The following is a 25880-nucleotide window of genomic DNA, read 5'->3' on the forward strand; positions in this document are numbered from 1 at the left end:
GATGGGGTCTGACCAGAGCTTTATACGACTGTAGCACAACATTGAGCATGAGAACAGACGATCGTGCAAAATCTCAGCTAGCAACCCCTGCTGTTATTGGGCAGCTTCATATCCGAGTGTTGAGGTGCAGCCCATGGAATTGGTTGTGATTTTTGCTGCTGATTTGATGAATGTGCTGGCAGTCTGGCAGTGACCATGTTGTTCAGTTGTCTCCCCCTCTGACAGCACCCTGTTGCATTTTCTCACTTCACCAACTTGAGCTTCATTGTTGCTGGGTCAAAGTCCTGGAATTCCCAACCTAACAGAATGATTGTTATAAATCTCATCATCATAAAGAAACTACTCATGAAATAACACTGGACGGCCAGCTGGTGGCGCCGTCCAAGGAGTATAAATACTCGGGCGTGGGCCCAGCTTGTCCACGGACATTTTGTAAGACAGGAACTGGTGAAGTACAACTAGACCTCCATGTTTTGAAACAAGTTGATTAAATTGACGTAATAAAACTCACTACGCATTTGGTTTGTATAAAGCAAGGCTTTAATCAACTTGTTTCAGAACATGGAGGTCTAGTTGTACTTCACTAGTTCCTTGTCTTACAAAATGCCCCTGGACAAGCTGGGCCCACGCCCGAATATTTATACTCCTTGGACGGCGTCACCAGCTGGCCATCCAGTGTTATTTCATGAGTAGTTTCTTTATGATGATGAGATTTATAACAATGATGCCGGGTATAAAAGGGTTAAATTATGGGAACAGGTTGCATGGACTATTCCCTTGAATAATGGGGAGCGGGGCAGGAAAGTGGGGTTGAGGCCAAGGCCAGATCAGCCATGATCTTATCGAATGGCAGAGCAGGCTCGAGGGGCTGAATGACCTACTCCTGCTCCTATTTCTTATGTTCTTATATAGAAGATTAAGGGGTTAGCCCTAACCCTAACCCTAAATTGAAGTGTTCAAGATGATTAAAGGATTTGATAGCCCACCTGCCAATGGAGGCCGAGGGTGCCAGGCCCCCGATCCTCGAAAGAAAGAACTTGCATTTCTGTAATGCCTTTCACGTCCTCAGGACATCCCAAACCAGTTCACAGGCAATGCAGTACTTTTTGAAGTGTAGCGACTGCTGTAATACAGGAAACGCGGCAGCCATTTTCCGCACAGCAAGATCCCACAAACAGCAATGTGATAATGACCAGATAATCTGTTTTAATGATGTTGGTTGAGGGATAAAAGGTTTAAATTACGAGGGCAAGATGCACAGACTAGGCTTGTATTCCCTTGAGTATAGAAGATTAATGGGTGAGCTGGTTGAGGTGTTTAAGATGATTAAAGGATTTGATTGGGTAGAGAGAGAGAAACTATTTCCTCTGGTGAGGGGGAGTCCAGAACAAGGGGGCATAACCTTAAAATTAGAGCCAGGCCGTTCAGGGGTGATGTCAGGAAGCACTTCTTCACACAAAGGGTAGTGGAAATCTGGAACTCTCTCCCCCGAAAAGCTGTTAAGGCTGGGGGTCAACTGAAAATTCAAAATTGAGATTGAGAGATTTTTGGTGGCCAAGGGTGTTAACGGTTATGGAATCAAGGCAGGTGGATGGAGTTAAGATACAGATCAGCCGTGATCTAATTGAATGGCAGAACAGACTCGAGGGGCTGAATGGCCGCCTCCTGTTCCGATGTTCCCAACAGCACTGTGGGAGCACCTTAACTACACAGACTGCAGTGGATCTAGGAGAAGGCCCACCACCACCTTCTCAAGGGGCAACTAGGGATGGGCAATAAATGCTGGGCCTTGCCAGCAATGCCCACGGCCCGAGAATGAATTAAAAACAATACCAATCTCAAACTGAAAATATTCCCTAAAAACTTTATTTTAAAAGTAAATTGTGAAATCCTCTTTCTTCACTTTGTAGCCTGGGTTCTGCACCCTGGAGTCTGGTCCTGCAGATTGAGGAGCAACAGTTGAGGTCGCTGCAGTTTCTACAATAAGCCACACACTTGGAAACCTTCCCTCTGCCCATCGGGCGCTGGACTGGGAAGGTTTTACAGTTTAAGGCAAGTGGACGGCCGGCACCGTGCTGGAACGTTGGGGTAGATTGGGATGGTAATCTTTTGGCGCGGATTGCTCGTAACACCCGTATAGAACCCGCCCGAAATCACTGGGTCCCAGCTGTTCCTCACTGTAATGGATTGTAGCAGTACTGCGGAGGACACTGCATCCCACTTCCATTTCTTAGTTATAAAAATATTGGGGGTGGGGAAACCAGGCTGTTTCACCAACAGTCGAGATGAATCCAATTGGGTAACCAGGAGTCTGTTCCCTTTCCAGTTGGCTGTGGGACGGTAGTATCGCCGAGACAATAGACCAATGGCAGGAGGGTGGGGGCAGGGCCAGGGCGGTTAGAGGCGGGAGTCGTGTTAAGAAACCTCCGGGAACGCGCCCCAAGAGTTGGCAACCCCGACCTGCAAATGACCCCGGCCCAGAATCTGAGCCATTAAAATACAGCTCGTGTTAACCCTTTAATTGCTGCCCCACAGTCAAAGCTCCAGAGACTTGAGCACAGAGATCTAGGCTGACACTCCCAATGCAGTACTGAGGGGCAGTACTGAGGGAGCGCTGCACTGTCGGAGGGGCAGTACTGAGGGAGTGCTGCACTGTCGGAGGGGCAGTACTGAGGGAGCACCGCACTGTCGGAGGGGCAGTACTGAGGGAGTGCTGCACTGTCGGAGGGGCAGTACTGAGGGAGCACCGCATTGTCGGAGGGGCAGTACTGAGGGAGCGCTGCACTGCCGGAGGGGCAGTACTGAGGGAGTGCTGCACTGCCGAAGGCGCAGTACTGAGGGAGCGCCGCACTGTCGGAGGGGCAGTACTGAGGGAGCGCTGCACTGCCGGAGGAGCAGTACTGAGGGAGCGTCGCACTGTCGGAGGGGCAGTACTGAGGGAGCGCCGCACTGCCGGAGGGGCAGTACTGAGGGAGCGCCGCACTGTCGGAGGGGCAGTACTGAGGGAGCGCTGCACTGTCGGAGGGGCAGTACTGAAGGAGCGCCACACTGTCGGAGGGGCAGTACTGAGGGACTGCTGCACTGCTGGAGGTGCTGTCTTTCGGATGAGACGTTAAGCCGAGGCCCCGCCTGCTCTCTCAGGTGGACGTAACAGATCTCATGGCGCTATTTCAAAGAAAAGCAGAGGAGTTTTCCCTAGTGTCCTGGCCAATATTTATCCCTCATCCAACATCAGTAAAAAAACAGGTGATCTAGTCATTGTCACACTGCTGTTTGTGGGAGCTTGCTGTGTGCAAATCGACTGCTGCATTTCCTAAACAGTGACTACACTTCAAAAATACTTCATTGACTGTAAAGCACTTTGGGGCGTCCTGAGGTCGTGAAGGTAACGGTATAAATGCAAATTCTTTCTTTTTCCCCCACTGAATGAAGTTGTTACTCTAATATTTAAATAATAATCTTTGCTCGGTCTTGCCTGTGGAGAGTTTTTATTGAGTCTTATCAGTGACCTGGGCACGTTGGGTGAAACAGCGTCAGCAGATGGATAGCAGTGGAGCTGATTCCTATTCTGTGCTGATTGACTGGTAGGTCACTGGTTGAAGGTTCTGCCCTCACAGGGTTAGGCTACTGTGTTTCTGGTTCAACAGATACTTTACTGGCACGGCAACAGGAGAAGAATTTGAGACTCCACACAACCCAGGACCAGGAGTTACGAGCATCTTGTACCCGCAGAGAAAGCTGCAGTGCGCGCCCCTTCCCCGTCACAGTTAGAGGCTGTACCCGTTCACAAATGTAACATAGACAAGTAACAAAGGCCTCGTCGCCCGCGTCTCTGGGCTGCAACGCTTGTCATCTTACTGTGTCCCATAACAATTCAATCTGCCCACTGACAACCTTCCCCATGTTTGCTTCACCGGTTCGTGCCCCTCCTCTGTTGAAAACACAGACTCGTTGCTCAGGAACGGTTTCCTGGAGGCTGGAATTGCCCCCAACCCCCTCCCCGCCAGGCTTCATGTGTGGGTCTCCATAGAATGATACAGCACAGAAGGAGGCCATTTAGCCCATCGTGCCTGTGCCGGCTTTTTGAAAATGCGATCCAATTAGTTCCACTCCCCCTGCTTTTCCCTCATAGTCGTGCAAATTTTTCTATTTCAAATATATATCTAATTCACTACTGCCCCTCCGACAGTGCCGTGCTCCCACAATACCGCCCCTCCGACAGTGCCGCGCTCCCTCAGTACTGCCCCTCCGACAGTGCCGCGCTCCCTCAGTACTGCCCCTCTGACAGTGCCGCGCTCCCTCAGTACTGCCCCTCCGACAGTGCCGTGCTCCCTCAGTACTGCCCCTCCGACAGTGCCGCGCTCCCTCAGTACTGCCCCCCGACAGTGCAGTGCTCCCTCAGTACTGCTCCCCTGACAGTGCAGCTCTCCCTCAGTACTGCCTCTCCGACAGTGCGGCATGCTCTCAGTACTGCCCCTCGACAGTGCAGCTCTCCCTCAGTACTGCCCCTCCGACAGTGCAGCTCTCCCTCAGTACTGCCCCTCCGACAATGCAGCGCTCCCTCAGTACTGCTCCCCTGACAGTGCAGCTCTCCCTCAGTACTGCCCCTCCGACAGTGCAGCACTCCCTCAGTACTACTCCCCCGACAGTGCAGCACTCTGCTCCCTCAGTACTGCCCCTCCGACAGTGCGGCACTCCCTCAGTACTGCCCCTCCGACAGTGCGGCACTCCCTCAGTAATGCCCCTCCGACTGTGCGATGCTCCCTCAGTACTGCTCCTCCGACAGTGCGGCACTTCCTCAGTACTGCCCCTCCGACAGTGCGGCGCTCCCTCAGTGCAGCCCCTCCGACACTGTGGCGCTCCCTCAGTACTGCCCCTCCGACAGTGCAGCACTCCCTCAGTACTACTCCCCCGACAGTGCAGCACTCTGCTCCCTCAGTACTGCCCCTCCGACAGTGCGGCACTCCCTCAGTACTGCCCCTCCGACAGTGCGGCACTCCCTCAGTAATGCCCCTCCGACTGTGCGATGCTCCCTCAGTACTGCTCCTCCGACAGTGCGGCACTTCCTCAGTACTGCCCCTCCGACAGTGCGGCGCTCCCTCAGTGCAGCCCCTCCGACACTGTGGCGCTCCCTCAGTACTGCCCCTCCGACAGTGCGGCGCTCCCTCAGTACTGCCCCTCCGACAGTGCAGCGCTCCCTCAGTATTGTTCCTCCGACAGTGCGGCACTCCCTCAGTACTGCCCCTCCGACAGTGCGGCACTCCCTCACTAGTGCCCCTCTGACAGTGCGGCACTCCCTCAGTACTGCCCCTCTGACAGTGCAGCACTCCCTCAGTACTGCTCCTCTGACAGTGCAGCACTCCCTCAGTACTGCCCCTCCGACAGTGCAGCACTCCCTCAGTACTGCCCCTCTGACAGTGCAGCACTCGCTCAGTACTGCCCCTCCGACAGTGCAGCACTCCCTCAGTACTGCCCCTCCGACAGTGCGGCGTTCCCTCAGTACTGCCCCTCTGACAGTGCAGCGCTCCCTCAGTACTGCCCCTCCGACAGTGCGGCGCTCCCTCAGTACTGCCCCTCTGACAGTGCAGCGCTCCCTCGGTACTGCCCCTCTGACAGTGCAGCGCTCCCTCAGTACTGCCCCTCCGACAGTGCGGCGCTCCCTCAGTACTGCCCCTCCGACAGTGCGGCGCTCCCTCAGTACTGCCCCTCTGACAGTGCAGCGCTCCCTCGGTACTGCCCCTCCGACAGTGCGGCGCTCCCTCAGTACTGCCCCTTCGACAGAGGGAGTGTCAGCCTGGATTATGAGCTCAATTCTTGACGCTGACTGACAGAGATTGGGGAATTCACTGTGCGGATGCTGAGGGGCAGAGGTTCTGTTTTCCTTATTCTGGATGAATGTGAGGTCTTGTTTGAGAGAATTTGTAATGACAGACCAAACAAGTAGATAGGAGTGCATGAGATTCAACTATTATTTTGGTTCAAATTTTCTCACCTTGCTGCCTCTGGCTGGGTTACGGTTCCATGGGTACCAAACAGCCTCCGTTCCGCATGTGTGAGCCTATTCAACTGCAGGGGGCATCACAGCTGAGCCTGATGCTGTCATCAGTAAACATCAGGTGTCAGCCGTGTCTCAGTGGGCAGCACTCTCACCTCTGAGTCAGAAGGTCGTGGGTTCAAGTCCCACTCCAGAGACTTGAGTGGGGAATCTAGGTTGACACTCCCAGTGTAGTGCTGAGTGAGTGCTGCACTGTCGGAGGTGCTGTAAGGGTGAGAAATTAAACCGAGGCCCCGTCAGCCTTCTCAGGTAGACGTAAAAGGCCCCGCGGCACTATTTCGAAGAAGAGCAGGGGAGTTCCCCCCGGTGTCCTGGGCCAATATTTATCCCTCAACCAACATCACTAAAAATCTGATGATCTGGTCATTTATCACATTGCTGTTTGTGGGAGCTTGCTGTGTGCAAATTGGCTGCCATGTTTCCTAAATTACAAAAGTGACTACACTTTAAAAAGTACTTTGTTGCCTGTAAAGCGCTTTGGGACATCCTGAGGTTGTGAAAGGCGCTATAGAAATGCAAGTTCTTTCTTTCTAACATCCGCACTTGCACGCTTTTCCAGCACGGGCCAGCGATAATGAGAGGGAACTCACGATGACCTGGTGTAGGGTCTACCAAGGGCAAGTGCAGCACCCTGTACTGCTGCCCAGGCTGAAATCAGCTAACTGAGCACAGATTGGGAGTATTGAACCTGGGATCTTCCTGTGCTGTAAGGCTCAGTACCACAGTAGGCACTGAGCAATCCCATTGGATGCACATACAGGGTTAATTTGCATTTACACAGCCCCCCCCCCCCGCGGAAGTGAGTACTGCTGCTTGGAATAACTTTCCACAATCTTAAAAGAAAATAATCCAACTAGGAATCATAATTAATAAAAAAGATATTCACAGCCCCCTAAGTTCAAAGTAGTAAAACTCACTCTGACATCCCCAACAGTTAATGTTCCCCAGCAGTGTTATACTGCCACTGTGCAACCCTAAATTAAAAAGTAACCAAGGTAACTGGCTATACCTACCGCCTAATTACACGGGTCTCTGTGCTGTGCAGTGTCATACCTGGAGAACGCACTCATTTGCATAAATCCAATCACCACACTCTCAAGACAGTAATCACCCTTAATAACTTCCCCCGACAATCAATTTTCAATTAAATTAAAGTACTTGCTACCCTGAATATAAAGCACCCTGTTTTTGACCTTTCCAACAGTCTGTCACGATTGGTTATTAAGCTAACAGATTTGGTGAATTGTAATTGCAGGAGTATATTAAAGCAGGCAATATGTGGAGCGGGTATTTAGATACATTTTGGACGATTACCCAAAACTCGGCTGCCCATGTCGTAGCTCGTCCCGTTCACCCATCACCCCTGTGCTTGCTGACCTCCATTGGCTCCCGGTGTGGGAATACCTCGATTTTTAAAATTCTCATTCTTGTGTTTAAATCCCTCTCTGGCTTTGCCCCTCCCTATCTCTGTAACCTCTTCCAGCCCTACTACCCTCTGAGATCTCTGCGCTCCTCCAATTATGGCCTCTTGCGCATCCCCGATTTTCATCGTCCCATCATTGGCGGCCGTGCCGTCTGCTGCCTGGGCCCTAAGCTCTGAAATTCCCTCCCTAAACCTCTCCACCTCTCCTTTAAGACATTTCTTAAAACCTAACCCTTTGACCAAGCTTTTGGTCATCTGTCGTAATCCTAACAGTTTCCGAGAGCAATACGTCATAGAACCAACCAGGGAAGAGGCTATTTTAGATCTTGTCTTATGTAATCAGACCAGGTTAATTAGTAATCACATGGTAAGGATCCTCTGGGGAAGAGTGATCATAGTATGATAGAATTCCACCTTGAGTTCGAGAGTGGCGTACTTAAGTCTGAAACAAGAGTATTAAATTTAAATAAAGCCAATTACATTGGTATGAAGGGCGAGTTGGTTAAGTTAGATTGGGAAATTAGATTAAAAGGTATGATGGTATATAAGCAATGGCGAACATTTAAAGAAATATTTCATAATTCTCAATGAATATGCACAGCCGAGCTTTAGGGATGGTCCGTCCATTCCTGTTGATTATCAGAGTGGTTTGAAGTCTTGTGTAAAAACATTCTGCTTTACAAAATAAATGATAACTGACGTCAGGAAAAGAATATGATTAGGCAGAGTCAACATGGTTTTATGAAAGGGAAATCGTGTTTGACAAATTTATTACAGTTTTTTGAGGATGTAACTAGCAGGATAGATAAAGGGGAACCAGTGGATGTAGTATATTTGGACTTTCAAAAGGCATTCAATAAGTGCCACACGAAAGGTTGTTACACAAGATAAGGGCACATGGGGTTAAGGGTAATATAGTAGCATGGATAGAGGATTGGTTAACGGACAGAAAACAGAGAGGGGATAAACGGATCATTTTCAGATTGGCAGGCTGTAACTAGTGGGGTGCCGCAAGGATCAGTGCTTGGGCCTCAGCTATTTACAATCTATATTAATGACTTAGATGAAGGGACTGAGTGTAATGTATCCAAGTTTGCTGATGATGCAAAGCTAGGTGGGAAAGTAAGCTGTAAGGAGGATACAAGGAGCCTGCAAAGGGATATAGGCAGGTTCAGTGAGTGGGCAAGAAGGTGGCAGATGGAGTATAATGTGGGTAAATGTGAGGTTATTCACTTTGGTAGGAAGAATAGAAAAACAGAATATTTTTTAAATGGTGAGACACTATTAAATGTTGGTATTCAGAGAGATTTGGGAGTCCTCGTGCAAGAAACACAGAAAGCTAGCATGCAGGTACAGCAAGCAATAAGGAAGGCAAATGGCATGTTGGCCTTTATTACAAGAGGGTTGGAGTATAAGAGTAAGGAAGTCTTGCTCCAATTGTACAGGGCCTTGGTGAGACCACACCTGGAGTACTGTGTACAATTTTGGTCTCCTTATCTAAGGAAGGATATACTTGCCTTAGAGGGAGTGCAACGAAGGTTCACTAGATTGATTCCTGGGATGTCCAATGAGGAGAGATTGAGTAGATTGGGCCTGTACTCTCTGGAGTTTAGAAGAATGAGAGGTGATCTCATTGAAACATATAAGATTCTGAAGGGGATTGACAGGGTAGATGCTGAGAGGTTGTTTCCCCTGGCTGGAGTGTCTAGAACTAGGGGGCACAGTCTCAGGATAAGGGGTCGGCCATTTAAGACTGAGATGAGGAGGAATTTCTTCACTCAGAGGGTGGTGAATCTTTGGAATTCTCTGCCCCAGAGGGCTGTGAATGCTCAGTCATTGAGTATATTCAAGGCTGAGATTGAGAGATTTTTGGACTCTAGGGGAATCGAGGGATATGGGGATAGGGCGGGAAAGTGGAGTTGAGGTCGAAGATCAACCATGATCTTATTGAATGGCAGAGCAGGTTCGAGGGGCCGAATGGCCGACTCCTGCTCCTATTTCTCATGTTCTTATGTCTTAAAGGAGGAGAGAGAAGTATAAAGCCGGAGAGGTTTAGGGAGGAAATTCCAGAGTTTAGGGCCCAGGCAGCTGAAAGCACGGCCGCCAGTGGTGAAACGAAGAAAATCGGGCACGTGTAAGAGGCCAGAATTGGAGGAGCGCAGAGATCTTGGAATGTTGTAGAGCCAGAGGAGGTTACAGCGAGAGGGAGGGGCGAGGCCATTGGAGGGATTTGAAAACAAGGAATTGTAAATTTGAGGAGTTGCCGGACCAGGAGCCAGTGTAGGTCAGCGAGCACAGGGGGCGATGGGTGAACGGGACTTGGTGCGAGTCAGGACACGGGGCAGCAGAGTTTTGGATCACCTCAAGTTTCTGGATGCTGGGAGGCCCCTTTAATGAAGGGAACTTTCTGTTTCACTTCAAAGTTTGAATGAGAAGAGGTAAAGAATGTTTGGGGATTGGGGGTAATATTCTGGCATGGATAGAGGATTGGCTATCTAACAGAAGGCAGAGAGTTGGGATAAATGGTTCATTCTCGGACTGGCAATCAGTAACTAGTGGTGTTCCACAGGGGTCAGTGCTGGGTCCCCAACTCTTTACAATCTATATTAACGATTTGGAGGAGGGGACCGAGTGTAACATATCAAAGTTTGCAGATGATACTAAGATGGGAGGGAAAGTAGTGAGTGAGGAGGACATAAAAAACCTGCAAGGGGACATAGACAGGCTAAGTAAGTGGGCAGAGATTTGGCAGATGGAATACAATACTGGAAAGTGTGAGGTTATGCACTTTGGCAGGAAAAATCGTAGAGCAAGTTATTATCTTAATGGCAGGAAACTGGAAAGTACTGAAGTACAAAGGGATCTGGGGGTCCTGGTGCACGAAACTCAAAAGGTTAGTATGCAGGTGCAGCAAGTGATTAAGAAGGCCAATGGAATGTTGGCTTTCATTGCTAGGGGGATAGAATATAAAAATAGGGAGGTATTGCTTCAGTTGTACAAGGTATTGGTGAGACCGCACCTGGAATACTACATACAGTTTTGGTGTCCATACTTAAGAAAAGACATACTTGCTCTCGAGTCAGTACAAAGAAGGTTCACTCGGTTAATCTCAGGGATGAGGGGATGGACATATGAAGAGAGGTTGAGTAGATTGGGACTCTACTCATTGGAGTTCAGAAGAATGAGAGGCGATCTTATTGAAACATATAAGATTGTGAAGGGGTTGGATCGGGTGGATGCGGGGAGGATGTTCCCGATGATGGGTGAAACTAGAACTAGGGGGCATAGTCTTAGAATAAGGGGCTGCTCTTTCAAAACTGAGATGAGGAGGAACTACTTCACTCAGAGGGTGGTAGGTCCATGGAATATGCTGCCCCCAAAAGCTGTAGAAGCTACATCATTACATAAATTTAAAACAAATAGACAGTTTCCTAGAAGTAAAGGGAATAAAGGGTTATGGGGAGCGGGCAGGAATTTGGACATGAGTCTAGGTTCGGATCGGTCATGGCCCTGTGGGTAGCGGAGCGGGCTCAGGGGCCGTGTAGCCTGATCCTGCTCCTATTTCGTGTGTCTAATTCTGTTAGATTCAGGAGATGGTTCTGTGATAGTAGATTGGCGGTTAGGATCAGATCAGCCATGATCTTATTGAATGGCGAAGCAGGCTCGAGGGGCCGATTGGCCTACTCCTGCTCCTATTTTTTATGTTCTTATGTTTTTAAACCTTATTTCCCAGGGTTTTCTTCTCTCTGCCCATATCTTCCTTGCCGGTTTCCTTGAACCATTCATCCATCCCCATTTGAGAGGTTGCAATGACCTGGCTATGGTGATTTCCCCACGACCTAGACCATCGTCTCTCTGTTACGGGGTAGCAGGTCTTCACTGGTAACAAGCCCCAAGACCAAGGCTTCTTTCATAATCCACCATAACTCCAATTAAACTACTCTTTTATCTTGAATCAAACAAACCCAAACTAGGAATCAGGAAGCTTTATGTCTACAGACAGTGGAATAGTTTTTCAACATGCCGCCCGGGTATAAAACTTCATTTCCATTCATTTTGATGAAAATGGGGATCGGGCTGTTTCAATAATGGGCACCTTATTGCACCTCCAGTTTCACGCCCCAGCTGCAAGTTGAAAATCTACCCCAGTGTTCCTGTCCAGCCAGTTATTGTTGTGTCAGTGATCTGTTCGTTGAACCCAGCAAAAGAACCAGAGGAGGAGAGGAGGAGAGGAGGAGACTTTTTTTAAGCCGCGAGTTGTTGTGATCTGGAATGCGCTGCCTGAAAGGGCGGTGGAAGCAGATTTAATAGTAACTTTCAAAAGGGAATTGGATAAATACTTGAAAAGGAAAAATTTACAGGGCTGTGGGGAAAGAGCAGGGGGGGAGTGGGACTAATTGGAGAGCTCTTTCAAAGAGCCGGCACAGGCACGATGGGCCGAATGGCCTCCACCCGTGGCACAGTGGGCAGCACTCTCGCCTCTGGGTCAGAAGGTTGTGGGTTCAAGTCCCACTCCAGAGACTTGAGCACAAAAATCCAGACTGACACTCCAGTGCAGTACTGAGGGAGCGCTGCACTGTCGGAGGTGCCGTCTTTCGGATGAGACGTTAAACCGAGGCCCCGTTTGCTGGATGTAAGAGATCCCATGGCACTATTTCAAAGGAGAGATGGGGAGTTCTGGCCAATATTTATCTCTCGACCAACATCACTAAAAAACAGATTATTTGGTCATTATCACATGGCTGTTTGTGGGAGCTTGCTGTTTGTAAATTGACTGCTGCGTTTCCTACATTACAACTGTGACTCCACTTCAAAATTACTTCATTGGCTGTAAAGCGCTTTTTGGATGTCCGGTGGCTGTGAAAGGCGCTATAGAAATGCAAGTCTGTCTCTTTTATGACTCTGTGATTCTCTATGATGTCCCTCACATGAGATTGCTCCGTCTTGTGTGCTGCGCTCTATCGAGACTCTCATTCCAAGAGCCGGTGGGAGAGAAAGTGAGTGACAGGTGGCTCTGGGAATTCAGGACAATCTCCGGCCTTCCAGTTGGGATTGAGACGCTGAAACTCCTGAACCAGGACAGTTTCTCTTTAACCAGGGAGTTGGCTGTCATTTTAATCGTTGCGTGGGTCTGCTTCCTCACTCTCTCTCCCTGCTCTCTCTTCCCTCATTTAACAAATAAACAGTCTCGATATTTTTCCCCTACCTGCTGCAGTTACAGGTAGCCCCTGAACAGCACTGATAATTTGATTTTAATTTCATAGAAGACTGGTTGATTCATGAGTTGTCAGGCGGTAGCTTGACTCATGTAATGGGCTTTCCTTCAGAATGAAAAGTGAAATGACATCTCTCATTATTCCGTCCGCTTGTTATCAGCGTTGTGGCGAGGACAGCGGGCCTCTGTGAGCTACGAAGGTACATCGACACAAGAGTGATGGCCCAAATTAATCACCAGGCCTGCAGAGAGGAGAGGAGAGGAGAGGCGAGGAGGGGGTGTTGGTGGGCCTGCACTTTCTGCAGGGAAATGTGGAAGGGGTTAGGAACTATTTGTATTGTTTGCTATCCGTTAATGTTAAAACATTTTTTTGCCCTGTCCACACCCTCAAAATAGTGCCGTGGAAATTCATTTGTCAAACAGCCCGCAGGCTACGCGTGACGGAGTCTAACAGGACAAACGGTAACGGGCGGAGAGTGAATGGAGGTGTTATGCAAATTGGTGTTTAATCTGCTGAGAAACAGCCGAGCTTTAGGGATGGTCCGTCCATTCCTGTTGATTATCAGAGTGGTTTGAAGTCTTGTGTAAAAACATTCTGCTTTACAAAATAAATGATAACTGACGTCAGCTTGCACAGAGTGACAGAACAGAGTTGTTGAATGATACAGCCACATTCACTCTGCTTGTTGTATGCACAGGACATGATAGGGGCACAGCAGAGGGACAGACACCCTTAGCTCCGGGACCTAGGTACAACTCCAACCCAAGTGGAGTGAAAAAAAGAAAAAGAACGAGCATTTCAATCGCACCTTTCACCATCTCAGGACGTCCCAAAGAGCCTCACAACCATTTAAGCACTTTTTCAAGTGCAGTCACTGTTGCAATGTGGGAAACGCGGCAGCCAATTTGCGCACAGCATGCTCCCACAAACAGCAATGAGATAATGACCAGATAATCTGTTTTAGTGATGTTGGTTGAGGGATAAATATTGACCAGGACACCGGGGAGAACTCCCCCCCCCCCCCCACCCCACTGCTCTTCTTCGAAATAGTGCCATGGGATCTTTTAAGTCCACCCGAGAGAGCAGATGGGGTCTCGGTTTAACGTCTCATCCCAAACGATTGCACCTCCAACAATGCAGCACTCCCTCAGTACTGGATTCTGTGCTCAACTCTCTGGAGTGGGGACTTGAATCCACGCCCTTCTGACTCAGAGGCGAAAGTGCTACGCACTAAGCCACGGCTGATGACTGAAGGGGAAGGTGAGGTCTTCTCGCCCTGGTGGGGCAAGTGTGATAGAACTGTATCCTTTCGCCTGCGAGAATTCAGTTCAAAGAGAGGGACGAGATGGCGCAGAATGTCAGGACATTGACCTTTCACCTCTGGGACCTGCCTTAATCCAAAGACTGAGGGCCTTACTATGGCGAGGAGGTCAGCGGTATGATCTGCTCGGACAGCGCACTCTCACATTTCAGATCATGGTCCGATAAAAGTCACAGAGTGCAGTCACTTTTGTAACATAGGAAACGCTGCAGCCAATTTGTGTACAATTCTGGTCGCCATAGTATAGAGCCGCTGAAATGGGTGCAAGAAAGATTTACAAGAATGATGCCAGTAATGTGAGGGTATGCCTATCAGGAAAGGAGGAACAGGCTGGGGCTCTTTTCTCTTGAAAAGAGAAGGCTGATAGACCTAATAGAGGTCTTTAAAATTATGAAAGTTTTGATGGAGTGGATACAGAGACAATGGGCTGGATTTTCATTGAGGAGGCAGGACTACAACTTTTGGGGTTGTAGTCCCGCCTCCATCGAGTTCTAGCCAACCCACGCGATTTAGACTTGATTGACCTTGTTGAGCCCGCCCAGTGGGCTCAGCAGGCCAATTAAGGGCCACCCGGCAACAGGTGATGTCACAGATTGAAATTTCATCTGTCAAGACCTTTTGACAGATGAAATATCAGTGTTTGACAGCTGTTTGAAGCTGTCAAACACTGACAATCTGTACTCCAGGTTAATTCCTTCCTCTCAGGATGATTTAGAGATCTCCCCGGAACAGAAAGCAGAGGCTGCAGATTTTGACAGCTGGCGGCCATTCTGCTTTCTGTGCCGGTGAGATGAGGGACTCCCGAGACCTGAGGGAAGGAAGGCTGTAAAGGTAAGTAAAGGTTAGTAGAACTTCTTTAAACACTTTACACACACCAAACACACTTACCTCTGCACTCATGCACCCATCACTCACCTGAACACCGGACATCTCGACCCCTCCAAGCCCTTCATCCCGACGGCCTGCCTCGCTAACTTGGCGTGGTTTGGAGCCGTCGGGAATCCCACATTTCAACAATGAAAATAGGGATTAGGCTAAAAACTGCCTGTTAACTACCTGTTAACAGACAGTTAATTGGCACTAATCCCCTTCCCGCCTCGGGGAGGCGGGTCCCAGTGCGGGGCGGGTACCCGCCTCCTTTGAAACTGGCATGGAGGCAGGATGGGGTCGGGACCCCGATTTCAGGATTTTAAACCCCCACACGCCTCCAATCCCGACTCCACAGCCCAATGAAAATCCAGCCCAATGTTTCCACTTGTGGGGAAGAGCATAACTAGAAGCCATCAATATAAGATAGTCACCAAGAAATCCAATAGGGAATTCAGCAGAAACTTTTTTACCCAGAGAGTGGTGAGAATGTGGAACTCGCTACCACAGGGAGCGGTTGAAGCGAATAGTATCGATGCATTTAAGGGGAGGCTAGACAAGCATATGAGGGAGAAGGGAATAGAGGGTTATGGTGATAGAGTTAGATGAGGAAAGACGGGAGGAGGCTCAAGTGGAGCATAAACGCCGGCATGGACTGGTTGGGCCGAATGGCCTGTTTCTGTGCCGTATATCCTATGTAATCCTGAGACTCCTTTCTTCAGTATTATTAATCTAACCCAGAAAGAGGAATACAAAGGCCTCGGCCCTCTGATTGGAGCCTGGGTGGCATTGGCATGTGTAACACTGCTGATTTTAGAGTTCAATCCAGTTCAGCAACAGGGGATGAAAATCCGTCCTTTCTAAGTGACTGAGTAACATAGTTAGGGTTCCCAACCCCCCAGGGTTGGCCTGGAGTCTCCAGGAATTGAGGAGGAAACTTCAGGACACGGCGTGGGCAACACCCAGGAGAAAAATCATAGGGGCATTAAGAAAAAACATTTTCTTTCAAGACCTCTGTTTATCAGTTATAAAAATGTTGGTGCTGGGAAGGAAGAGGCTGTTTGACTGACAGACAAGAGTCATCAAGTCGGGTAACAAAGAGTCTGTTCGTTTTCCGATTGGCCGTGGGAAGGTGTTGGGCCGCCAGGATGGACATGTCGGGCGACCAATGGCGGGAGCGTGGGGGCGGGGCCGTTGGAGGGAGGAGGTCATGTGATGAATCCTCCAGGATGACGCCCAGCCAGAGTTGGCGACTCTAAACGCAGTGGGGTAGAGTTTCCGCTTTGGGCGCAACCGGCGATCCGAGCGCAAGTTGCGACCAAAATTGCGCCCGTTTTGAAAAGTGTTTTTTTTTCCCCTCGAGTTTCCACTCAAACTCATTTGCATATCGGCGAGCACAAAATCTGCCATGAACCGGTGCAATTGGGCAGCGTGTTAAAATTTAAAGTTTTTCCAGAAAAATGTTGCTTTTAAAAATATTCCTTGAGTATTTAAGAATGGTAACAGCTTAAATTGGGGTTATCACAAAAAAATAAGCATTGTCAATCCACCACCTGTGAGTAACCCGATTTTAAATCACTGAAAATAACTTTAAAAAACTTTACAGAACCATTTGCTCATTATGTTGGAGCACAGTAGTCAGATTCTTAGTAGATTAATAGAAAATTCATGTTCGAAAGCTTTTAAAAAGATGCCTATTCGCGTCCTTGCGCCCAAAGAACCAGCTTAATTTTGCGAGCCTCCTCAAAGACCCGCAAACGGGCGCAATTAGCAGAAACTCGCCGTGGCGATTAATTCAATCTGGGGGCATGGCCAGTTTTGTGGGCGGGGCTGGCTTCCAGCGCGATGTTTGTTAAACCACCGCAAAACATCGCGGAAACTCGATTTGTGTCGAATGCAATTTACGCTTACAATTCCGTGATGTTTTGCGCGGGTCACAACGATTTCGGGCGAATTGCGGCAAAAAAAACAGCGCAACGGAGCAGAAACTCTACCCCAGTGTGCTAGAACATCAACCGTTCTCATCTGAAGATTGGATATAATCCAGACAAGACACAGGGAATAAAGGCCTGCGCGTGAGGGACTGGGTTAGAGCATTATTTCTGGAAGAATAGAATTCAAAAGCAGAGAAGTTATGTTAATCTTATATAGAACCTTAGTTAGACCACACTTGGAACACTGTGCTCAGTTCTGCTTCTCCATATTACAAAAAGGATATTGAGGCACTGGAGAAGGTGCAAAAAACATTTACAAGGATGATACCAGAACTGAGAGGTTATAACTATCAGGGAAGACTGAACAGGCTGCGGCTCTTTTCTCTGGAAAAAGACTAAGGGGGAAAAATTGGGTGAGTAGCGCCACCTGTTAGCGCCTAAAGAGGCAGTCAGTGGCTGTAGCGCCACTGGCTGCACCTCCCGCGATTCAGCAGGGGCGCTAATGGTGGCATTAGCCTTTTGCGCTGCGCCGCCACCGATGACCTCATCGCAGCGCCCCATTCGCGCCCCGATCGCGATATTTGGTAGCGAACGCCGCTGTAGCGCCGTTCGCTACCCGCACCCGGTTCATGGGGCCTTGCTGCGTCGGCAGAGGCGCAAGTTAAGGTGGAGGTGTGGGGCGGCCGCCTGCTAGCACCTCCGTCCCCGGCCTCCTGGTCCCCCCCCCCCCCCCCCGCCGCGGCATTGCCGGCTGTTTCTCGAGAGCCCGGCACTTCTCCTTGGTGCCGGGCTCTTTTGCCGGCACTCGCGATCGGGGCTCGCGCTGTTGCAGGCCCCTCCCCCTTAACAGTGGGAGGAAGGCCTGCAGTACCGCAGCGTGCCGTGCCGCAGCGTGTGGCGCTGCGGCACGTAGCGCTGCAAAATTCACTTTCAGCGCCCTAAGAGGGACGCGGAGCGCCTCGAGCCGTGCCCCGTCTCCCTCTAGGGGCACTTCAACTGAATTTGCGGCGATCACTAATGCGGCGATCGCGGCGCAAATTCCAGCGCCCAGGCAAACTTTGCGCCGCTTGGGCGCCTCAGGCCAATTTCTAGGCCTGAGAGTTGACCTGATAGAGGTCTTTAGGGTGGACATGGAGAAGATGTTTCCACCTGTGGGGGAGACTAAAACTAGAGGCCATCAATATAAGACAGTCACTGATAAATCCAACAAGGAATTCAGGAGAAACTTCTTTGGTGGTGAGAATGTGGAACTCGCTACCACAGGGAGTGGTTGAGGTGAATAGCATCAATGCATTTAAGGGGAAGCTGGATAAACACACGAGGGAGAAAGGAATAGAAGGATATTGCTGATGAGGTTAGATGAAGTAAGGTGGGAGGAGGCTCGTGTGGAGCAGAAACACTGACATGGACTAGTTGGGCCGAATGGCCTGTTTCTGTGCTGTACATTCTGTGTAACACAGTCCGTTTACATCAGATAGCACACATTTATAAAACAGGCTCTTAGATATGATAACAATGGGAATTGGAAATTACCAGCTTTACTTTATATATAGCATTAAACGTAAAATCGAGGCTGTCCCAATTAGTATATGGAGTTAGCTCGCAGATCAGCCGTGATCTCATTGAATGGCGGAGCAGGCTCGAGGGGCTGAATGGCCGCCTCCTGCTCCTATGATTCAAAATAAAAGAACTTGCATTTTCATATTGACTTTCAGGATGTCCCAATAAACGAATCCCCGGTGAGTTAATTAAACATTCACTTGGTGATGCAGTGAGTTGTTGAAGCCCCGGGCTCCACCGCCCCTGCAGCACCCCCTCCCCTCCCCTCCCCTCCCCTCTCCCCTCCCCTCCCCACTTCCCTCCCCTCCCCTCCCCTCTCCGTGCCGCCCGATATTGGCTGAGCTGCATCAAATCACCATGTTTGGCGCCCGTTCTATTGCACGGCACTGAACTTAACAGCGAGATTTCCTCCCCAGTACCGCCTGATTTAGGGAAGTAGGAACAAGACCAGAGAGCGACCCTTAGGCAGGGAGGCTGGTGTGTGGCAATCGAAGACATCCCCAGGGATAGATGGCCAGGGTTTTTTTCCATTCATTTATGGGATCAGGGCGTCGCTGGCAAGGCCAGCATTTATTGCCCATCCCGAGTTGCCCTTGAGAAGGTGGTGGTGAGCCGCCTTCTTGAACCGCTGCAGTCCGTGTGGTGAAGGTGCTCCCACAGTGCTGTTAGGGAGGGAGTTCCAGGATTTTGACCCAGTGACGATGAAGGATCGGCGATATACTTCTAAGTCAGGATGGTGTGTGACTTGGAGGGGAACTTGGAGGTGGTGGTGTTCCCATGCACCCGCTGCCCTTGTCCTTCTAGGTGGAAGAGGTCGCGGGTTTGGGAGGTGCTGCTGAAGAAGCCTTGGCGAGTTGCTGCAGCGCATCTTGTAGATGGTACACACTGCAGCAACGGTGCACCGGTGGTGGAGGGAGTGAATGTTTAAGTTGGTGGATGGGCTGCCGATCAAGCGGGCTGCTTTGTCCTGGATGGTGTTGAGCTTCTTGAGTGTTGTTGAAGCTGCACTCATCCAGGCAAGTGGAGAGTATTCCATCACACTCCTGACTTGTGCCTTGTAGATGGTGGAAAGGCTTTGGGGAGTCGGGAGGGGGCGGGGGGGGGAGGGGCTTGAATTTCTGGGGATGTGGGGAATCTCATAAGAAACATAAACATAAGAAGTAGGACATACGGCCCCTCGGGCCTGCTCCGCCATTCAATAGGATCATGGCTGATCCGAACCTAGACTCACGGCCACTTCCCTGCCCGCTCCCTGTAACCCCTAATTCCTTTATCAGCTAGGAAACTGTCTATCTCCGTTTTAAATTTATTTAATGTCGCAGCTTCCACAGCTCTCTGAGGTAGCAAATTCCATAGATTTACCACCCTCTGAGTGAAGAAGTTTCTCCTCATCTCAGTTTTGAAAGGGCAGCCCCTCAGGGAAATTAACGTCATTTCTGCTGCTTCTTCCCAGGGAGTTTAGAAACATAGAAGATAGGAACAGGAGTAGGCCATTCGGCCCTTCGAGCCTGCTCCGCCATTCAACGAGATCATGGCTGATCATCCAAACCCTAGCACCCGGTCCCTACACCGACAGCCATCCCACCCAAGCCCTATCCCCGTAACCCCACGTATTTAATCCCCCTTAACGCTAAGGGCCAATTTTTATCATGGCCAATCAACCTAACCCGCACATCTTTGGACTGTGGGAGGAAACCGGAGCACCCGGAGAAAACCCACGCAAACACGGGGAGAATGTGCAAACTCCACACAGACAGTCACCCGAAGCCGGATTTGAACCCGGGTCCCTGGCGCTGTGAGGCAACAGTGCTAACCACTATGCCACCGTGCTGCCCCCGAGTTTCCATGAATCTTCCACCAATCAGGAGAACCCTCCCCTGGAAATTTAACCCATTGGTATTGAGTGTTGGGAGAGAGCAGGGAGGAGATTTGTGAGGTGTTGATAGTCTTCATGAGGGAATCATTGGGCACTGGAGAGGTGCCAGTAGACTGGAATCAGGCTAATGTGCCCAGAATTAAAAAGGGGAACAAAACAAACACCGGCAACTACAGGCTCGTTAGTCTTAGAATCATAGAAAGTTACAGCACGGAAGGAGGCCATTCGGCCCATCGTGTCTGTGCCGGCCGACAAAGAGCTATCCAGCCTAATCCCACTTTCCAGCTCTTGGTCCGTAGCCCTGTGGGTTACGGCTCTTCAAGTGCATATCCAAGTACTTTTTAAATGTGATGAGGATTTCTGCCTCTACCACCCTTTCAGGCAGTGAGTTCCAGACCCCACCACCCTCTGGGTGAAGAAATTTCCCCTCAAATCCCCTCTAAACCTTCCCCCAATTACTTTAAATCTGGTTACTGACCTCTCTGCTAAGGGAACTAGGTCCTTTCTATCCACTCTATCCAGGCCCCTCATAATTTTACACACCTCAATAAGGTCTCCCCTCAGCCTCCTCTGTTTCATAGAAAACAAACCCAGCCTGTCCAATCTTCCCTTGTAGTTAAAATTCCCCAGCCCAGGCAACATCCTCGTAAATCTCCTCTGTACCCTCTCTAGTGCAATCACATCTTTCCTGTAATGTGGTGACCAGAACTGCACGCAGTACTCTAGCTGAGGCCTAGCTAGTGTTTTATACAGTCTCCTCTCCATACCATGGAAAATAAAGGAATCGATTATCAGGAGTAAACTGGAGGATTGTCGGTACAACAATAACCTGCTGAACCGCAGTCGGCACAGATTGAGACGGGGACGATCCTGTCTGATCAAACTCCTCGACAACTTTGAGGAAATGACAACCCAAGAGGGAAGCCCAGTGGCTTGAAGGTCTCAGGTTCAATTCATAGGAACAGGAGGAGCCCATTCAGCCCCTCGAGCCCGTTCCATCGTTCAATCAGATCACGGCTGATCTGTATCTTAACCCCACTTACCCGCCTTGGTTACATAATCCTCAATACCCTTACCCAACAAAAATCTATTAATCTCAGTTTTGAAATTTTCAATTGACCCCCAGCCTCAACAACTTTTTGGGGGATTGTCTTGCAGATTTCCACGACCCTTTGTGTGAATAAGTGCCTCCTGACATCACCCCTGAACGGCCTGGCTCTGATTTTAAGGTTCTGCCCCCTTGTTCTGGACTCCCCCCACCAGAGGAAATAGTTTCTCTCTATCTACCCGATCAACTCCTTCAATCATCTGAAACACCTCAATAAGATCACCCCTTAATCTTCTATACTCGAGGGGATACAGGCCTAGTCTGTGCAGCTTGCCCTCATAATTTAACCCTCTTACCTCTCAACCAACATCATTAAAACAGATTGGTCATTATCACAGTGCGGTTTGTGGGAGCTTGCTGTGCACGAATTGGCTGCCGCGTTTCCTACATTACAACAGTGATTACATTTCAAAAAGAACTTCATTGGCTGTAAAGCGGTTTGGGACATCCTGAGGACGTGAAAGGTGCTATAGAAATGCCAGTCTTGCTTTCTCGGGTTGTGGACCCTGGCACCCTCGGCCTCCATTGGCAGGTGGGCTCCTGAGATGTACCCCGAGTGATGTGGGCACCCACTGCCACCACCCTCCTGAACCCCCAATCTTTGGCACGTCCAGTAGTGGAAGTCACTGGGGGGGAGGGGGGGGCAAATCCCCATTTACGCTAGGACCAAAGGCCGAGGGTTTTTCTTTGCATTGTAGACAAGGTCCTAGCAGGAATAGACACATTGGAGTGCGGCACTGAGCGGGGGTGAAGGGGGTTCCTCAGGTCAATGCACAGCCTGTGCTGAGTCGGTTATCTCAGTCGGCCAGTGGAGGGCTGTTGGAATTGGACTCCGCACCCCCGGGGCCAGGAGGGGGAATAAATCAGCCAGGGTTCCTGGTGCTGATCACTATCTTCGACAGCACCTCCCTAACCCGCGACCTCCACCACCTAGAAGGACAAGGGCAGGAGGGTTGGTAACCAGAGGACACAGATTTAAAAGTAATTGGCAAAAGAACCAGAGGCGAGATCAGGAGACATTTTTTTACGCCACGAGTTGTGATCTGGAATGCGCTGTCTGAAAGGGCGGTGGAAGCAGATTCAATAGTAACTTTCAAACGGGAATTGGATAAATACTTGAAGGGGAAAATTCACAGGGCTCTGGGGAAAGAGCCGGGGGAGTGGGACTAATTGGAGAGCTCGTTCAAAGAGCCGGCACAGGCAGGATGGGCCGAATGGCCTCCTTCTGAGCTGTGAGATTCTATGATTCTAGGTGCATGGGAACACCACCACCTCCAAGTTCCTCTCCAAGTCACACACCATCCTGACTTGGAAATATATCGGCCGTTTCTTTCATCGTCACTGGGTCAAAATCCTGGAACTCCCTCCCTAACAGCACTGTGGGAGCACCTTCACCACACGGACTGCAGCGGTTCAAGGCGGCGGCTCACCACCACCTTCTCAAGGGCAATTAGGGATGGGCAATAAATGCCGGCCTTGCCAGCGATGCCCACATCCCACGAATGAATCCAGTGACCCCGGCTACAAGGTTCCCGGGTTTGGACAATGGGTGTAAGGGCAAGTTCAGGCTCAGCGGTGTCCCGTTGTGGTGACTAAAGACTGGCCACTCGGTGTCCCGTTGTGGTGACTAAAGACTGGCCACTCGGTGTCCTGTTGTGGTGACTAAAGACTGGTCACTTGATGCCCCGTTGTGGTGACTAAAGACTGGTCACTTGATGCCCCGTTGCATGAGTCAGGAGAGGGGAGAGAGAGATTAAAGTAACAGATGAAGGTGGTAATTAATCTGCAAAAGGAAACTGACTCGAAGCTCCACTCTTAGTGAGATGCTACTGGACGGAGTTGTGGCTTCCGATGTGTTTACCTGAAAGCACTTTGCCCCTTATTGTGACTGATACATGCTTACACATGTAATGTGTTCGCCTGTCACACAGCATGAGGATCCGAGTCAGTCTTACAAAGGCAGTAATAAATTGTACTGATATTAAACACTTTCAGACAGACTCCTGCCTGAATGTGTTACTTTCATCTGGAAACATGTTACATCTGAAAATTATAGAGTGGAAATCTAGTTCTCTCTTTTTTTTAAAAGGTGTTTTTGTTTTAGGTGTCAGCTGTGGCTCAGTGGGCAGCACTCTCACCTCTGAGTCAGAAGGTTGTGGGTTCATAGTCCCCACTCCAGAGACTTGAGCACATAAAGCTAGGCTGACACTCCAGTCAGAGGGGCAGTACTGAGGGAGCGCTGCACTGTCGGAGGGGCAGTACTGAGGGAGCGCGGCACTGTCGGAGGGGCAGTACTGAGGGATTGCTGCACTGTCGGAGGGGCAGTACTGAGGGAGCGCTGCACTGTCAGAGGGGCAGTACTGAGGGATTGCTGCACTGTCGGAGGGGCAGTACTGAGGGAGCGCCGCACTGTCGGAGGGGCAGTACTGAGGGATTGCTGCACTGTCGGAGGGGCAGTACTGAGGGAGCACGGCACTGTCAGAGGGGCAGTACTGAGGGAGCGCGGCACTGTCAGAGGGGCAGTACTGAGGGAGCGCTGCACTGTCGGAGGGGCAGTACTGAGGGATTGCTGCACTGTCGGAGGGGCAGTACTGAGGGATTGCTGCACTGTCGGAGGGGCAGTACTGAGGGATTGCTGCACTGTCGGAGGGGCAGTACTGAGGGAGCACGGCACTGTCAGAGGGGCAGTACTGAGGGAGCGCGGCACTGTCAGAGGGGCAGTACTGAGGGAGCGCTGCACTGTCGGAGGGGCAGTACTGAGGGATTGCTGCACTGTCAGAGGGGCAGTACTGAGGGAGCGCCGCACTGTCAGAGGGGCAGTACTGAGGGAGCGCCGCACTGTCGGAGGGGCAGTACTGAGGGAGTGCCGCACTGTCAGAGGGGCAGTACTGAGGGAGTGCCGCACTGTCAGAGGGGCAGTACTGAGGGATTGCTGCACTGTCGGAGGGGCAGTACTGAGGGAGCGCCGCACTGTCAGAGGGGCAGTACTGAAGGAGCGCTGCACTGTCGGAGGGGCAGTACTGAGGGATTGCTGCACTGTCAGAGGGGCAGTACTGAGGGAGCGCTGCACTGTCGGAGGGGCAGTACTGAGGGAGCACTGCGCTGTCGGAGGGGCAGTACTGAGGGAGCGCTGCACTGTCGGAGGGGCAGCACTGAGGGAGCACGGCACTGTCGGAGGGGCAGTACTGAGGGAGTGCTGCACTGTCGGAGGGGCAGTACTGAGGGAGCACCGCACTGTTGGAGGGGCAGTACTGAGGGAGTGCCGCACTGTCGGAGGGGCAGTACTGAGGGAGTGCTGCACTGTCGAGGTGCCATCTTTCGGATGAGACATTAAACCGAGGCCCCGTCTACCCTGTCAGATGGACATAAAAGATCCCACGGCACTATTTCGAAGAAGAGTAGTGGAGTTCTCCCCGGTGTCCTGGTCAATATTTATCCCTCATAACAAAAACACATTGCTGTTTGTTGGGAGCATGCTTTGCGCAAATTGGCTGCCGCGTTTCTCACATTACAACAGCAACTCCACTTCAAAAAGTATTTCAATGGCCATAAAGCGCTTTGAGACGTCCGGTGGTCGTGAAAGGCGCTATAGAAATGCAAGTCTTTCTTTCATTTGTGATTGGTCCAAACTGTCTCCCTGCCTGAGACTAGTTATCTCTGTAAAGTCCTCCAGTCCTACAACCCTCCGAGATCTCTGCGCTCCTCCAATTCTGGCCTCTTGCGCATCCCCGATTTCCGTCGCTCAGCCATTGGCGGCCGTGCCTCCAGAAGGGTTGCCAACCCTGGTTTGACGTATTCCGGGAGATTTGATCATGTGATGCTTAATCACATGACATTTGATCACGTGACACTTGCCCACTGTTTACAAATGTAATTGCATTTACCTTTAGTCCAGTGTGTCAGTGTCACCAAGCCCCGCATAAAATATTTGACGTTTTGTTTTATAGTGAGATGGATAACATAATTTCTAAAAGAATAGAAAGATTTAAGGCTAAATAATGCTTAAATAAAAACGACTTGTGGTGTTTCTACAGTATTGACCACAATGAGAAACACAGAGTAAATACAGATTCAACAATAACACCAGCGATACAAGTCACTTCGAACTAAAGTTTTCGTACAATTTTATGACTTTTTACAATACACAGCAAGTTATAAGATAATAAATAAGAACAAAACCTAATTCAATTCGCTGACCAGCGTCAGGGAGGTGAGGCTCAGGCCTCAGAGTGCAACACTAAAGCCGCCCGACTTCCGGAACAAAGCTCGTCATAAAACAGCGCAAATCACAGGCCGACAGGAACTCCCCTCCCACAGGTTGTGTTTCTCTCTCCCCAGTTTGTGTTTCTCTCTCTCCCCAGTTTGTGTTTCTCTCTCTCTCCCCCAGTTTGTGTTTCTCTCTCTCTCTTTCCCTAGTTTGTGTTTCTCTCTCTCTCTCTCCCCAGTTTGTGTTTCTCTTTCTCTCCCAGTTTGTGTTTCTCTCTCTCACTTTGTGTTTCTCTCTCTCTCCCTCTTCCAGT

The sequence above is a fragment of the Somniosus microcephalus genome, chromosome 24, assembly GCF_052327205.1.
Source record: "Somniosus microcephalus isolate GS21.2 chromosome 24, FLI_Smic_1.0, whole genome shotgun sequence".
Classification (NCBI taxonomy): domain Eukaryota; kingdom Metazoa; phylum Chordata; class Chondrichthyes; order Squaliformes; family Somniosidae; genus Somniosus; species Somniosus microcephalus.